This window comes from Lutjanus erythropterus, chromosome 22, assembly GCF_056507025.1.
Source record: "Lutjanus erythropterus isolate fLutEry1 chromosome 22, fLutEry1.hap2, whole genome shotgun sequence".
Lineage (NCBI taxonomy): Eukaryota > Metazoa > Chordata > Actinopteri > Lutjaniformes > Lutjanidae > Lutjanus > Lutjanus erythropterus.
The window spans coordinates 85,445-103,075 of record NC_139338.1 but is presented as its reverse complement, the minus strand read 5'-3'; the positions used below and the strand labels follow the sequence as shown (position 1 = coordinate 103,075).

At 38.6% G+C, this 17,631-nt stretch overlaps 1 long non-coding RNA gene across 1 annotated transcript; it reads right to left on the bottom strand.

Moving 5' to 3' along the window:
• Nucleotides 1-11,789: 11,789 nt before the first annotated feature.
• LOC146306360 (uncharacterized) lies at nt 11,790-17,254 on the bottom strand. The gene is made up of 5 exons (XR_014768974.1): nt 17,182-17,254; nt 16,845-16,946; nt 14,556-14,602; nt 13,124-13,201; nt 11,790-11,960 (listed from the first exon to the last, which is right to left on the bottom strand). It is a non-coding gene; the product is annotated as an uncharacterized LOC146306360 (long non-coding RNA).
• Between the last annotated feature and the right edge of the window lie 377 nt (nt 17,255-17,631).

Below are 17,631 nucleotides of genomic sequence, written 5' to 3'. Positions count from 1 at the left end.
ATAAGCGTTTTCAGAGCGTAAAAAGCTCAAAAAGCACACTTTCCAGTGCCAAGTGGCTGCAATCATCATCTTCTTGATGGAAAAGGTGGTTTTGTGTCTTTTTATGCCCTGTTTTGGCAGATTTTTCACTTTTAAGCATCAGTGACCACTCTGTGATTTGGTCCCTGTATGTGACTGCATATGGTGAAATAAGCGTTTTCAGAGCGTAAAAAGCTCAAAAAGTACACTTTCACAGCCAAGTGGCTGCAATCATCATCTTCTTGATGGAAAAGGTGGTTTTGTGTCTTTTTATGCCCTGTTTTGCCAGATTTTTCACTTGAGCCCTGTATGTGACTGCATATGGTGAAATAAGCATTTTCAGAGCGTAAAAAGCTCAAAAAGCACACTTTCCAGTGCCAAGTGGCTGCAATCATCATCTTCTTGATGGAAAAGGTGGTTTTGTGTCTTTTTATGCCCTGTTTTGCCAGATTTTTCACTTGAGCCCTGTATGTGACTGCATATGGTGAAATAAGCGTTTTCAGAGCGTAAAAAGCTCAAAAAGTACACTTTCACAGCCAAGTGGCTGCAATCATCATCTTCTTGATGGAAAAGGTGGTTTTGTGTCTTTTTATGCCCTGTTTTGCCAGATTTTTCACTTGAGCCCTGTATGTGACTGCATATGGTGAAATAAGCATTTTCAGAGCGTAAAAAGCTCAAAAAGCACACTTTCCAGTGCCAAGTGGCTGCAATCATCATCTTCTTGATGGAAAAGGTGGTTTTGTGTCTTTTTATGCCCTGTTTTGCCAGATTTTTCACTTGAGCCCTGTATGTGACTGCATATGGTGAAATAAGCATTTTCAGAGCGTAAAAAGCTCAAAAAGCACACTTTCACAGCCAAGTGGCTGCAATCATCATCTTCTTGATGGAAAAGGTGGTTTTGTGTCTTTTTATGCCCTGTTTGGCCAGATTTTTCATTTTTAAGCATCACTGACCACTCTGTGATTTGGGCCCTGTATGTTACTGCATATGGTGAAATAAGCGTTTTCAGAGCGTAAAAAGCTCAAATAGCACACTTTCCAGTGCCAAGTGGCTGCAATCATCATCTTCTTGATGGAAAAGGTGGTTTTGTGTCTTTTTATGCCCTGTTTTGCCAGATTTTTCACTTTTAAGCATAACTGACCACTCTGTGATTTGGGCCCTGTATGTGACTGCATATGGTGAAATAAGCGTTTTCAGAGCGTAAAAAGCTCAAAAAGAACACTTTCCAGTGCCAAGTGGCTGCAATCATCATCTTCTTGATGGAAAAGGTGGTTTTGTGTCTTTTTATGCCCTGTTTGGGCAGATTTTTCACTTTTTCAGCATCAGTGACCACTCTGATTTGGTCCCGGTATGTAACTGCATATGGTGAAATAAGCGTTTTCAGAGCGTAAAAAGCTAAAAAAGCACACTTTCACAGCCAAGTGGCTGCAATCATCATCTTCTTGATGGAAAAGGTGGTTTTGTGTCTTTTTATGCCCTGTTTTGCCAGATTTTTCACTTTTAAGCATAACTGACCACTCTGTGATTTGGGCTCTGTATGTGACTGCATATGGTGAAATAAGCGTTTTCAGAGCGTAAAAAGCTCAAAAAGCACACTTTCCAGTGCCAAGTGGCTGCAATCATCATCTTCTTGATGGAAAAGGTGGTTTTGTGTCTTTTTATGCCCTGTTTTGGGAGATTTTTCACTTTTAAGCATCAGTGACCACTCTGTGATTTGGTCCCTGTATGTGACTGCATATGGTGAAATAAGCGTTTTCAGAGCGTAAAAAGCTCAAAAAGTACACATTCACAGCCAAGTGGCTGCAATCATCATCTTCTTGATGGAAAAGGTGGTTTTGTGTCTTTTTATGCCCTGTTTTGCCAGATTTTTCACTTGAGCCCTGTATGTGACTGCATATGGTGAAATAAGCATTTTCAGAGCGTAAAAAGCTCAAAAAGTACACTTTCCAGTGCCAAGTGGCTGCAATCATCATCTTCTTGATGGAAAAGGTGGTTTTGTGTCTTTTTATGCCCTGTTTTGCCAGATTTTTCACTTGAGCCCTGTATGTGACTGCATATGGTGAAATAAGCATTTTCAGAGCGTAAAAAGCTCAAAAAGCACACTTTCCAGTGCCAAGTGGCTGCAATCATCATCTTCTTGATGGAAAAGGTGGTTTTGTGTCTTTTTATGCCCTGTTTTGCCAGATTATTCACTTTTAAGCATCAGTGACCACTCTGTGATTTGGTCCCTGTATGTGACTGCATATGGTGAAATAAGCGTTTTCAGAGCGTAAAAAGCTCAAAAAGCACACTTTCACAGCCAAGTGGCTGCAATCATCATCTTCTTGATGGAAAAGGTGGTTTTGTGTCTTTTTATGCCCTGTTTTGCCAGATTTTTCACTTTTAAGCATCACTGACCACTCTGTGATTTGGGCCCTGTATGTGACTGCATATGGTGAAATAAGCGTTTTCAGAGCGTAAAAAGCTCAAAAAGCACACTTTCCAGTGCCAAGTGGCTGCAATCATCATCTTCTTGATGGAAAAGGTGGTTTTGTGTCTTTTTATGCCCTGTTTTGGCAGATTTTTCACTTTTAAGCATCAGTGACCACTCTGTGATTTGGGCCCTGTATGTGACTGCATATGGTGAAATAAGCGTTTTCAGAGCGTAAAAAGCTCAAAAAGAACACTTTCCAGTGCCAAGTGGCTGCAATCATCATCTTCTTGATGGAAAAGGTGGTTTTGTGTCTTTTTATGCCCTGTTTGGGCAGATTTTTCACTTTTTCAGCATCAGTGACCACTCTGATTTGGTCCCGGTATGTAACTGCATATGGTGAAATAAGCGTTTTCAGAGCGTAAAAAGTTCAAAAAGCACACTTTTCACAGCCAAGTGGCTGCAATCATCATCTTCTTGATGGAAACGGTGGTAAGCTGTCTTTTTATGCCCTGTTTTGGCAGATTTTTCACTTTTTTAGCATCAGTGACCACTCTGATTTGGTCCCGGTATGTGACTGCATATGGTGAAATAAGCGTTTTCAGAGCGTAAAAAGCTAAAAAAGCACACTTTCACAGCCAAGTGGCTGCAATCATCATCTTCTTGATGGAAAAGGTGGTTTTGTGTCTTTTTATGCCCTGTTTTGCCAGATTTTTCACTTTTAAGCATAACTGACCACTCTGTGATTTGGGCTCTGTATGTGACTGCATATGGTGAAATAAGCGTTTTCAGAGCGTAAAAAGCTCAAAAAGCACACTTTCCAGTGCCAAGTGGCTGCAATCATCATCTTCTTGATGGAAAAGGTGGTTTTGTGTCTTTTTATGCCCTGTTTTGGGAGATTTTTCACTTTTGAGCATCAGTGACCACTCTGTGATTTGGTCCCTGTATGTGACTGCATATGGTGAAATAAGCGTTTTCAGAGCGTAAAAAGCTCAAAAAGTACACATTCACAGCCAAGTGGCTGCAATCATCATCTTCTTGATGGAAAAGGTGGTTTTGTGGCTTTTTATGCCCTGTTTTGCCAGATTTTTCACTTGAGCCCTGTATGTGACTGCATATGGTGAAATAAGCATTTTCAGAGCGTAAAAAGCTCAAAAAGCACACTTTCCAGTGCCAAGTGGCTGCAATCATCATCTTCTTGATGGAAAAGGTGGTTTTGTGTCTTTTTATGCCCTGTTTTGCCAGATTTTTCACTTGAGCCCTGTATGTGACTGCATATGGTGAAATAAGCATTTTCAGAGCGTAAAAAGCTCAAAAAGCACACTTTCCAGTGCCAAGGGGCTACAATCATCATCTTCTTGATGGAAAAGGTGGTTTTGTGTCTTTTTATGCCCTGTTTTGCCAGATTTTTCACTTTTAAGCATCAGTGACCACTCTGTGATTTGGTCCCTGTATGTGACTGCATATGGTGAAATAAGCGTTTTCAGAGCGTAAAAAGCTCAAAAAGCACACTTTCACAGCCAAGTGGCTGCAATCATCATCTTCTTGATGGAAAAGGTGGTTTTGTGTCTTTTTATGCCCTGTTTTGCCAGATTTTTCACTTTTAAGCATCACTGACCACTCTGTGATTTGGGCCCTGTATGTGACTGCATATGGTGAAATAAGCGTTTTCAGAGCGTAAAAAGCTCAAAAAGCACACTTTCCAGTGCCAAGTGGCTGCAATCATCATCTTCTTGATGGAAAAGGTGGTTTTGTGTCTTTTTATGCCCTGTTTTGGCAGATTTTTCACTTTTAAGCATCAGTGACCACTCTGTGATTTGGTCCCTGTATGTGACTGCATATGGTGAAATAAGCGTTTTCAGAGCGTAAAAAGCTCAAAAAGCACACTTTCACAGCCAAGTGGCTGCAATCATCATCTTCTTGATGGAAAAGGTAGTTTTGTCTCTTTTTATGCCCTGTTTTGCCAGATTTTTCACTTTGTTAGCATGAGTGACCACTCTGTGATTTGGTCCCTGTATGTGACTGCATATGGTGAAATAAGCGTTTTCAGAGCGTAAAAAGCTCAAAAAGCACACTTTCACAGCCAAGTGGCTGCAATCATCATCTTCTTGATGGAAAAGGTGGTTTTGTGTCTTTTTATGCCCTGTTTTGCCAGATTTTTCACTTTTTTAGCATGAGTGACCACTGTGATTTGGTCCCTGTATGTGACTGCATATGGTGAAATAAGCGTTTTCAGAGCGTAAAAAGCTCAAAAAGCACACTTTCACAGCCAAGTGGCTGCAATCATCATCTTCTTGATGGAAAACGTGGTTTTGTGTCTTTTTATGCCCTGTTTTGCCAGATTTTTCACTTTTAAGCATAACTGACCAATCTGTGATTTGGGCTCTGTATGTGACTGCATATGGTGAAATAAGCGTTTTCAGAGCGTAAAAAGCTCAAAAAGCACACTTTCCAGTGCCAAGTGGCTGCAATCATCATCTTCTTGATGGAAAAGGTGGTTTTGTGTCTTTTTATGCCCTGTTTTGCCAGATTTTTCACTTTTAAGCATCGGTGACCACTCTGTGATTTGAGCCCTGTATGTGACTGCATATGGTGAAATAAGTGTTTTCAGAGCGTAAAAAGCTCAAAAAGCACACTTTCCAGTGCCAAGTGGCTGCAATCATCATCTTCTTGATGGAAAAGGTGGTTTTGTGTCTTTTTATGCCCTGTTTTGCCAGATTTTTCACTTGAGCCCTGTATGTGACTGCATATGGTGAAATAAGCATTTTCAGAGCGTAAAAAGCTCAAAAAGCACACTTTCCAGTGCCAAGTGGCTGCAATCATCATCTTCTTGATGGAAAAGGTGGTTTTGTGTCTTTCTATGCCCTGTTTGTCAGATTTTTCACTTTTTTAGCTTTTTGTTCACAGATTCTCATTTAGGCTACGGGATCTCCTTTACACATGAGATTTTTTTTTTGCAACTAAAAGCACTCTACAAATGTGGCATGAATTGAATCAAAATGTAACGACTGACACTGCATTGTCTTGTATTGTATCATATTGTATTGTATCGTGACAGAGGTGAATCATATCGAACCCAATCGTTGGCTATTTAAAGATTTATAAGACACATCTAAGGTTGAACATGTATCAAGATACTTATCAAATCGGTCTCACTCAGTGAGATACACTCCCCTACTGGATATCTATTGCATATATCCGTAATTCAGTTCTTCCTATTCAAAAATAACATTTCAGATATCCACAGCCTCATTATTCCTATACACAACTGTCAGTTAACAGTTATCCACAACTACGTTCTCACTCGGAGAAATGACGTCACTTTCTCTATTCATGTGTATGGGGTTCGTCATTACAGATAGTCATAATTAAGTTGCAGATATCCACAACTCACATTGCAGATATGTACATCTAAATTACAATTGTCTGTAATTCCAGTTAGATATATCTACAACATAATTTTGACTAGGGGTGATTCCAGTTCAAGATATCTATAGTGTTATTCTGACTAGGTAAAACTCAATTTAAGATATCTAAAAATTACAGTGTAGATATCTTGAATTAAGAGGGGGTTGAAGATATCCTGAACTGGAATATCTCATCTTATACACATTATGCATGATGCTTCACACATAGTTTTATTACTTTGTGAAAGCATTAAAACTTACAATAACACATTTTTCACTTTCATTCCATTTATTTTTGTGCAGGAGAAGATAAAAAAAAAATAATGAAATCAGTTAAAATTCAACAGCCCTGGCTCACTTAAAACTGGTTTACAGCTAATTCCTGTTCTGCATCACATAAAAGACAAAACAGAACAAACAAAAGATACAGTAACACACAAATTACTATATACTTTGCTGTATCAATTCAAAGATTTCATGAGATGATCAAAAAGTAAGGATGGGTTTGTCCTTTGCCAGAACTTGTTACATTCATGCCAAATTTGTCAGTGGATCAGTCAGTCAATCCCAGAGGAATTATACAATTGCTCGACCTATATTATGTTTTTGCCACGCCAGGTTTTGTGTCACCATGTTTTTGACTTTAACACTCAGCGTGCATACTTGTGTTACAGGACTATGCCGCTGGGTGTAAAAGACAAGGGGCAAGTGCACTATGAGCTGCTTCCATGTGATATAGCATTATAGGAATATGACTATAAAAATATTGGTTCTTTCTTTGTCAGAACTGGCTATTGGCAACATATACTCAGGCCTGGAATGAAGTCATTTTTAGGAGAAGTCACTTTGGCCTATGATGAATTCAAGTTTAATGGGGCTTTCTGGTCAAATTGTAGGGCACAAGAGTGCACAAATAGTAGGTGATAATTATAATGTATTAAGATAAAACAGTTTTAGCTGATAATTACGTAAAAGGATAGTCCACCCAAAGATAAGAATTTATGCATTATCTACTCAAACTCATGTCAACTGAGAGATGTACCGATTTCAATGTTCTTGGCCTATGTGCAAGCATATGATGAATTAAGGTGTTTCTGAGCATCAGACGCCCAGAAAGCACAGTTTCGTAGCACAAGTGGCTGCAATCCTCATCTTCTCGATGGAAAACATGGTTGTATGCCCTGTTTTGTCAGATTTTTCACTTCTGAGCCTTAAGTGCCCACACTGTGATGTGAGCTGCCTATGCGACTGCATGTGGTGAAATAAGGTTATTCTGAGCATCAGATGCCCAGAAAGCACAATTTAGGGAAGTTCATCATTTAGACATAAAAATTATTTAATTATTTATCTTTAACCAGGGGTTGCGCCCCCTAAAAAAGCCTAAATTGTAAAGGAATAATCCGCAAAATGTGAATCTTGTGAAAAAACAACAGCCACAATACAAGTCTTTACTCGTTTCATTTGGATCTTAAATGAAAACTGAAAGTCTTTAAACCCTTTGATTTAAGCAGTCTGGTGAAACTTTGGCAAGCTTATTAATGAGTTGGATCTCATGTCTCACCCTTTGGTTTTTTGGACCAAAGAGTTGTTCCAAGCCAATATACTTGAAATTGTGGATACCATGAATGGTAAAATGAGCATGTGACTTTTCTTAACATGATTAACATGCTCCAGTATTCTCGTTTTCAGAGTTCAGCCTGTTTCCCCAATGTACAGTAATTTACAGTGTTGACATTGGACAGCATTGTGGTGGAAAATCTGAAAATGAAGACAGGCACAATGACCAAGATTTTCTTTAATAGAGCTTTGCAAAGGATCAGTACACAGTCACAAAGAAAGTGTAAAAGGAAGTGATAATGTCAAGAATGTAAATCTGTCTTAGAGATGAAGGAGGTTGGGACCTGAAGTGCTTATTGTCAGGATGTGATTGTGTTATCAGAAGTTGTTGTTCCAAAGGGAGAACAGCTGTGTGTTCAAGGACAAGTAACCAGTTAGTGCCTGACAATACATGAGAAGTAACTATGAGGAACAACAGTGACCAGTTCAGCATATAATTTTCTTACTATAATCCCCCCTTTTTGATCATACGTGATCACATAAAAAGGAAAGTAAAGGAAAATTATAAAAGACCATAAAAGATCACACCTTCTCTACAAACAATACAACAAAAAATAGTCCTTACATATGATAACATAATAGTAAAGTATAAGAGAGTGAAGAAATATTTTAAAACATTACTTCATAAAATACTACCCCTGGAAAAAGCAAGATGCTGTTGTTACAGATGGGAGAATTTAGTATAACAAATGCAAGCAACTTAGGCAGGAAAGTTCCATATCTATTAACATAACAATGTCAAAATCTGGGTTGTCAATAGGATCAGGAATGTCTTCAGCATTGCATGGTGGGAGCCAATCAGGAGTAGTTAACTGTGTCATCTGATGGAAAACATTTTTTTTTACTTTAGGGAATGAACTCACAAGAAAACACATTGAGCCTCACAGGCCACACCATCCAGGGTGGCTGAATGCATGCCATGGCTGTTATTGGAGTTCCATCTCTGATCCCATGATGGTGACACTGAGGTTCATTCAGCACGCCACTTAGTTGGAGCCATGCAAGTTCTCGTTGGACAGTATGCCAATACTGTTGCCTCTTCTTCTCATCCTCGCGATGTGATGACCAATTTTGTTATAGGTGTCTCTGGTGGAGGTGGAACCCTTTTGCAGTGGCTGGCATGGATCCGGGTAACTCTTTTGGCAAACTTTACTGCCGTCTGTGCGGTCAGCAGCATGTGGAATGGACCCGTCCACTGCTTCGAGTGCCAGGTCTTTTGTCTCAGGACTCTCACCACTACCCAGTCACCAGGCTGCAGGTCATGAAGAGGTCCTGTGGCTGGAGCTGGTAGCGCTTCCTTCACCTGCTTATGAATGTTAGATAAAACAGCTATAGCAGTGGAGGGTGTGTTAGGGTCATTATATGGAAAGAATTTAGACATAGTTAATTCTGGGCATGCTGCGGCCTTGGCAGCTGCTTCTCCTCTGGTGTTCTCCTGTGAAAGTTGGTCATTGTTAGTGTGAGCATGACATTTACACACAGCAACCTGTTTTGGGAGCAGAACAGCATCCAGCAGTTGTAAAATAAGAGTGTGATGTGCTATAGGTTTGCCAGATGGTGTTTGAAAATTTCTCTTTTTCCAAATTGTACCAAAATCATGCATAAAGCCAAAAACATATCTACTGTCTGTGTAGATATTCACTGTTTTGTCTGTTGCTAGATTACATGCTTCTATGAGAGTGATTTGGCATTGACTGTATCATGTGCAGTTACCAATGGTGAAAAGAGTACAAGAAATCTGTTATATTGCTAAAACATTACTCAATTACAAGTAAAAGTACTGGCGTTAGAAATATATTTCAGTAAAAGTACAAAGTATTTGCCTGAAAAACTACTAGAGTATTAGTTACTTTCAACCATTGATGTCACTGTCACCTCTCCAAACTAGGGTTATAAATTTTGTGCATTTTCCAGAACCAATAGTTGAAAGCTTTGACTGATTAATCATTGATAATTTATGAGATACATAACACCATTTATTTTCTAATTTTGTTTTTTTTTCTTTTTGAGTCAAAGTTTAAGTTAAGGTTAGGGGTCTGTTTGTTGAATAAGGATTCAACAAACAGACCCCTAACCCCTGGTTACCACAGCGAAACTAATTACATTTTTTTTCCTGTGTCAGGGTTGCATGATGCTGATCCATCCACAAACAGTTCAAAATCTGGATTTTGCAAAGGTGTTTCTTGCAAATCTGGTCTGGGGGAACAAACTTCAGTTATTGTAAGAACATAGTTGTGTTCTTCGCACATCTCCTAACATGGACTGATGCAAAGAGCTGTATCTTCATGATACCCAAAAATGGAAATACATGGCTCTCAGGCCACAGAGAACAAAGAAACGCTGAATTGTTAGAGAAGGTTAGGGACTGTATGATCTGTAGGCCTACACTACACATGAACCCATGGTTATCTTACCAGAAATATACCTCAGTTATATTGTATCTTTTCACAGTGATATCAAGGATTTCAAATAGAACAGTGTTATAAAGGAGCAATCTTGCTGCTGAAAGATAAGATGTTTTCTGCTAAATCAAAATCAATGAAACGTGGGAGCAAGGTGAGTTAGTTTAGAGTAACCTTAAAAAGTAGGAATTCCTGTAGCTAAAGCATCAAGTTTAGCTGAAAAGTAGGCTACAGGTCTCTGTCTGCCTCCATCATCCTAGAGTACTGAACACTCTTTGTCCACAGTCTGAGTAAAAGGTCGGTTTGGATCTGGTGACCCAAGAGTTAGAGTCATCAGAGTCTTCAGAAGGACATGTTTTAAGTCAACAAATGTTTATCCTGCATCAGCAGTCCATGTCACTTTACTATGTGCTTCTAGGCCTCGTTCGTGTGCGATTGCGCTCAGGGGTGTCTCGAGGACAGCATAATTGGGAATGAAGGTCCTGCAATAGGAACACAAAAGACATAACTTGTTTCTTTATGATTGGATTTGAAAATGTTTTGAAATGTCTACTCTTTTTTGGGAGAGGAATTTGGCCTCAGATATGATCACATGACCCAAAAATGTCACTTGTAGGACAAACTGCAGTTTTGACGAGCTAGTTTTGTGACCTTCTTCAGCCAAATGTTTCAAATGTGTCTTTTTCACACTGAACTTGAGTTAAAGCACGAATCATTTAATCATCAATATATTGTAATCGTGCACTTCCTGGTGACAGATTTAATTTGCTCAAACTTTCTCTTGAATTTTTAGCTGATTTTTGTTTTGTTTTAACTGAGAAAATTGGTGTGCACACAGGAGAATTTTCACAGGGAATGATTACAACTGCCCTTAATCAAGTGTTAAAGACTGGTGTAATACCGTCGATGGCCTCTCTCTATTTTTTATTTTTATTTTTATTTTTTTTGTTGAGTGGATATTATGGTTGACAGGGCCTTTAATTAGATTTTGGTGTGATCACAATTGGTTGCATGCCTCTGATTAGACCAATATAATTTTTAGGGATCTTCTGAAAGGCTGGGGTGTTTGTGATGTCACATGCTTTATGTAAATAGGCAAATGTGTGTTGTGTGTCTGGTACCAGTTGAACACATCTGAGTATGTAGACAACAAAGGTAATTTTTGTTGATAAACCTTCAAAACAGGGTTATATTGAACATTATGGTCAGATATTGAGTCCCATGATTCCGCCGCGAGTCAATCATCTTTTGAGTTGCATCAGTCTAGTGTTTGGCTCAGGGTAGTGTTTGGCTCAATGTCCCTTTTTGCCACAATGGAAACAAACATCTGGATCAGCTGTACGTAGACCTCCACAGAATGTCCTTGGAACATAGTCAATGCTGCCATATTTAGATCTTTCTCTCTGTTTTTTTCTCTCCCGCTTTGAGGAGTTTTCAGCATGCACAGCATGTCCTTTTGTCCCATGTTATGCACGTTGTTTCACCATTTGTGTCACAGTCAGTTCAGTGGCAAACTTTACACCTCCATCTGATGGTGATGGGAGGTGAGCCAGCCCCTGCTGTCTCCATCACAGGGAAATTCAGGACTTTGAGTACATTTCCCCCATGTTGGATCTCACTGGTGATAGGGAGATAAATGTATTTGAAGATTTTCTGAACTTCAGACCAGTATTTTTCTGTTCCTCCTTTTTGCTTTTCCTTCCATAAACTATATGCTCTCCAATCTGCTGTGAACTTACTCTTGCCCTTCTTATGTTTGGTATCTTTTTTTTTTCTTTCTCATGCAATTCCTCAGTTTGTTCAACTGTCTTATACTGAAACTTTCTGTGCTCAGAAAATTACATTCAGTCTCCTGATTTTCCCCCCTCTTCTACTTTTCTAAAAGTAAATTAAATAAGTTTTCAGATTCTCACCAATGAGAATTGTTAAATCGCAGCGCTGAGTGAGTCTGGTCTTGGTCTCAGGCCCTCCTTCTCACTCATCTTTGTGGGGAGGTTGAGGCTGAAGGGAATATCTCCTCAGGGTGTGCACTACCACCATCGACCCCGAGTCCAAAAACCCTCAGACAAGCAATCCCACTTCTGACACCAAATTGTGGTGGAAAATCTGAAAATGAAGACAGACACCATGACCAAGATTGTCTGGTGTTTGATGCGGTGTTTCAATAGAGCTTTGCAAAGGATCAGTACACAGTCACACGGAAAGTGTGAAAGGAACTGATAATGAGTCAATAATGTAAATCTGTCTTATAGGGTGAGGAGATGAAGGAGTTTGGGTCAGGATGGACCTGAAGTGCTTAGTGGGAGAGTCAGGATGTGATTGTGTTATCAGAAGTTGTTGTTCCAAAGGGACAACAGCTGTGTGTTCAAGGACAAGTAACCAGTTAGTGCCTGACAATACATGAGAAGTAACTATGAGGAACAACAGTGACCAGTTCAGCATATAATTTTCCCACTATAGCATACACCACATTTGTGACCTGCGGTGAGATTAAATCTCTAATTGGATGGCCCTTTCCTGAGGCTCCATTAAAAATAAAAGGTAAATGGTTGAGCAGCCACGGATCGTCACCTGACCTCTTCATATCCAGTGCTGTATGCACCAATTAATTATTCAGCACAACTATATCTCAGGTGAGGTGATAATATCTAGAAGATATCAAATTGAGAAGAGGTCAGGACAACGATCCAAAATCGCACACACAATAAAACCCTTTATTGGGGGGGGGGGGTTATGGAAGAAAAAAACTTTATCCTCTTAAAAAAAACAAATAAATCCCTAAAATATAAATGCAAAGAAAATAAATTATTACTAAAAAAAATTAGAATAAATGTGTAAAAAAAAATTAACTAATGGAGACTAATTCCTAATTAAAAAAACCTTCAGTATTAAATAAAATTTATAAAAGAAGGGAAAAAAGAAGGAAAAGGGGATAGAAAAGCATGTCCTACTGTGTCAGGGTAGCTGTTTGATGAGAAAGAGCAAAAGTCAAATAACTGATTACTGATAGCTTGGCTCCATCTCCTGGACAAAAAGAGTCACTGCAAGGCCTATCAAGTGAACCGCCAAACAATTCAGCAGCACATGGAGAGTCAGTTTACAGCCTCTACAAGGCCTCTAAAGCAATAGTAAAATAAAACATCATAATTATTTTCTAAAAGAGATTCACAAAAGATGAAATTAGTCCAGAGAATTTGAATTTTGGAGCCATATGGCTCACAGAATAAAGAAAAAATGTCTTTATAACTTCGGCTATTGTGCTGTTTCACCTCCTTTGTGGCAGTCCTTTCACCTTGCTGGGGGATGCAGCTTGCACCGGCTCAGGTCTTCACTTACACCAGACCATTCTGAAATACAGAGAAAAGGCCTGGTGTCAATGTAATAAACCCAAATAATATTGAAAGGAAGGCATTCAGACCAAAAATTGAAGCAAAACTGTCCTCAAAATCACTATTAACAATAATAAAAATAATAACAGTATTGACGGTGAAATACACCTCAAGTAATGAAAGCAAAAAAAAAACCTTAACTACCAACATGTACTACACGGGCTCTCAGGAAAGGTCAGAAGGTCACACTGCTTCAAAAACTGCTCATTCTTACAAAAGAGGATCGAACCCTGAAGGAATTTAGGGTCGAGTTAAATAGGATACTAGAGATACTAGAAAAGCAATTTCTAAAGAAATTACGACTGTGAATGCAACAAGCTGAAGCCAAGCTGCAATGCTGCATTGGCTTGCTGCAACAATATGCCTGACGCCACACTGAATAGCTGCGTGAATGATATAAGAAGGTTTGAATTATGTATAATACTTGAATATTAGTTAAAAAGCTAAAGCCACACTGAATAGCTGCCATGATAATGTAATAATACGTGAATTATGTAGAATATTTGAATATTAGTTAGAAAGGCTGACACCACACTGAATAGCTACCTTTAAAATATAATAAAGTTTGAATTCTATGGAATTTCTGAATGTTTGTAGAATGACTGACACCACACTGAATAGCTGCCTTTTTAAGGTAATTAGGTAGAACATTTGGATTTTTGTTAAAAAGCTGATGTTAAAAAGCTGATGCCACACTGATAGCGGCTTCGAAAATATAATTTTTGAATTATGTAGAGTATTTGAATATTACTTAAAAACCTGACGCAACACTGAATACCTGCCATGTAAATATAATATTTGAATTATGTAGAATATTTGAATGTTTGTTAGAAAGCTGACCCCACGCTGAATAGCTGCCTTTATAATATCACAATGTTAGAATTCTGCTTCTGCTACAAACTGCTTATTTGGTCCAGCCATTCTGAAACAACAGAAACACACACACTAATGTTTTTTATAAAGCAGTATAACATTCATTTAGAGCAATAATGAACACTCAATAGCTACCTTCATGATATAACAATGTTTGAATTATGTGCAACATTTGACTGTTTGTTGCTTAAGAATTTAAAAAACAATGACTGTTATGAATGAGAAAAGTCATAGCCAGCATGTCCTAATTGATCTAGATTTTTAAATGCTTAAACAGAGTCTCTACTCCGAATTTCTTATCGACTCATTTCTAAATTTACAGGTTCCCCCACACATAAAAATACTCAGTTTCACTGCTCTAACAGAACTACTACTACCATTCAAACTACTATTACCAGAAGTATTGTCAGTGGTTCCTTTGATGATAAACAAGACGTACCTCGGCTGGCCGTTCAGGACTCTCAGACTCTCTCAACGCAGCGTTGGCTGTAGACAAGAAAAATCTCATTATAAATGTTATAATGGGGCAAACAGAAAAAAACATGAAGCACATCATCACAAATAGATTTGGAAAACAAGTACACATTTAACAGTGAACAAGTATTAACTCTATTCAAAACCAAGCCTATATAGCAGGGGTATTCAACTAAAATTCAAAGAGGTCCAGTTAGAGAAAATTTCCTAAAGCAAAGGTCCGGAACATCATAATGTCTAACTTGTGTTATGAGAGTGATATATACTGAAGTAGTGTAGTAGTTGTATCAGCGTCTACATCAGGGGACTCATTTTAGTTCAGGGGCCACATACAGACCAATTTGATCTCAAGTGGGCCAGACCAGTAAAATTAAAGCATAATCTATTATATCTATCTATCTATTCTGGTGATTAATTGAGTAATCAGATAAAAAATATTGCGTGTTCTGCATTTTTTTCTATTACATTACTTTTGCTTTATTTAAGAACAATACAAAAGAGAAGATAAGACAGGTCTACAAGCAACAATAAATTACTAAAATAAAAATACTCAGTAAAGTAACTTTACTTTTACTGTAGATTTGCTTTTACTGTTTTTACTTTACTTTCTACTTTTGTTTCCAAGTACAAAGGTAAAAGTTAAGGTAGTAATGTCTGCAGAAACCACAAACAGAAGATGGAACTAACTCTTTTAACTGAAACAGTCACCAGGATGTTTTGTTCACTTGTTAAAATCACAACATTTTTCTTCTGGAGCAGGATGCTCCCAGACCCCCAGGGGACGGGGGACTGGTTTACCAACATGCCACCTTTTCCTTTTCTCTTATGACTTTTGCAGGTCTGTATTTAGTCATCAAAAAATACCAATAAGAATACCATTAAAGTTACAACAACAGCAATAAAAATGTTGATTTTTCAAAAAAGGAAACAATAACATGCAAAATTTTGAAATTGTAATTAAGTAAAAACACTAATACCACAATGTAAAAATACCTAAGTAAAGAATCTGAGTATTTTTTTCCATCACAGCAGGTCAGTGATCAGTGTTTCAGTGAATAGTGTTTTATTTATGGCAGCCCGCCACATTAAAAACATCGACACCACGATATGATTTTCTATTTTTGGAGCTGCGCACCTTTTTCGGGCATGGCTAGAAGCTCTAACTCTTTATTTGCACAACTCTCGCGAGATTTGTGTTCGTTATTTCTACTAAGATAATCAAACTCGCGCAATCTTTCGCGGGTCTAGGGTTCCCTTCTAGACACGACCCTCTCTGTCTGTCTGACAAACTAATGACAGCAGACTGTCTGTAAACAGCACGATGTTACACTCTGCAGTGTTTCACACAAAGACCTTATTTGTGTGGACACCCAGGTTTGGTTTGTCGCCAATTTTGTCATTTTTATTTTTTAATCAGTCCGAGATGACGACGGTATCAGTGATTGATTAGTGATCAATGTGCCCTCCTCCCCTCCCTCACCTGTTCACTCCGCTGTGAGAAGATCTGAAAGTTTCTCACAGAGAAACAGACTCTCCTGTTTTACATATAGGCCTCCTTATACAGTTGTTTAAAAAAAAAGATCTGAAAATTTGAACCTTTTCCCTGTTTACACACTCACAACACACTGTAAGTAAAAGTGTGAGTGCAGACGTAGAAGTTTTGAAGCCTGCTCACTGAATATAAAAATCTATTCAAAGTAGAAAGTGAGGATTAATTTAAGTGCATCTGGTTGGTGTCGATGTCATTAACCATCACGTTAGTTTTGACTGTTGTAATAAACTCCGTCATTAACAACAGTCTCCTCCACACGCAGCTTCTCTGCAATTGGTCTGTGCGTTTCCTGATCACCTAAACCAGCGCTGGAAAGACTAGAATAGTTGCGCCAGTTAAAATAGAAGCGTCCTGTCAAAATTTCAAATCTATTAAGAATTTATTAGTTATAGGTCCGGGTCCGTATAGGACGGCGTGCGGGTCCGGACTCGGACCGCGGCCCGCCTGTTAAGGGAGCCCTGCTATATAGGATACTTACAGATGGTCTGGGTCCATCTGAAGAGTAGCAATGAATGTTGAGTAAAAAGCACATAGCTGCACTGCTTTTTCCTGTCCCTGAGAGGAGAGGAGAGGAGAGGAGAGGAGAGGAGAGGAGAGGAGAGGAGAGGAGAGGAAACTTTAGCGCCATGTCTGGAAATCAGCAGTTTTCAGAGTCATGGTGTAACACTATAGTGTTTATGACAGAAAAACACAGTCACATACGAGGTACAGGTCAGGCAGTTGTCAGGTGTATTCGTCGTAGCCTCTCAGTGTGGCTTAGCTGTGCAAAGCATGGTCAAATGTTGCTGGAGCCCTCCTTGATTTCTGTTTGTTGTTCATGAAGGACACAAGCACACAAACATAAAAAAAGGATATGACAGTTGGCATATACCATAACAGTCTGTGGTTTTGCACATGTACATCACAGAAATCTCTGTTTAACACTTGAGTACCAGAGCAAAACAGAAGGAGCAGTGACTTAACCTTTAAATGTTTTCACATTATAACTATTGCTCATACTAATGGTATGCATAATCTATGAACTGTAAAGTTGACTTACAGCATGTTTGACTCCAGCTCAAGATGACTGCTGATGTTGCTTGTTGCTTCATTGACATGTGCCCAACTTGTCAGAGCCTTGTGAGAGGAAGAGAAAAATGTTACACCATTGATGCATATAAAAAAGCACAATACAGACAGTGTACATTACATGCTTATATACCACTAATACACAATAAAAAAGAGACACATATCATGCATGGGAGGAGGCTGTTCTTATTTACCTGGCACAGGTTAAGATTTATAGAGCAGATAATAGTGGTGTGTTCCTGTGAGTTTTGTCTCTCCATCTCTGGAACATGTTTGTTTCCTGTTAAGAACAAGTGCACAAACACAGATCAACACTCATTTACATGTATACCTCTGCAAATGAAAATAATAAAAAAAAATTCAAGATGTTGTAAGTTATGTATGTTAATTATTATGTATGCTATTATTATTCATAGATCAG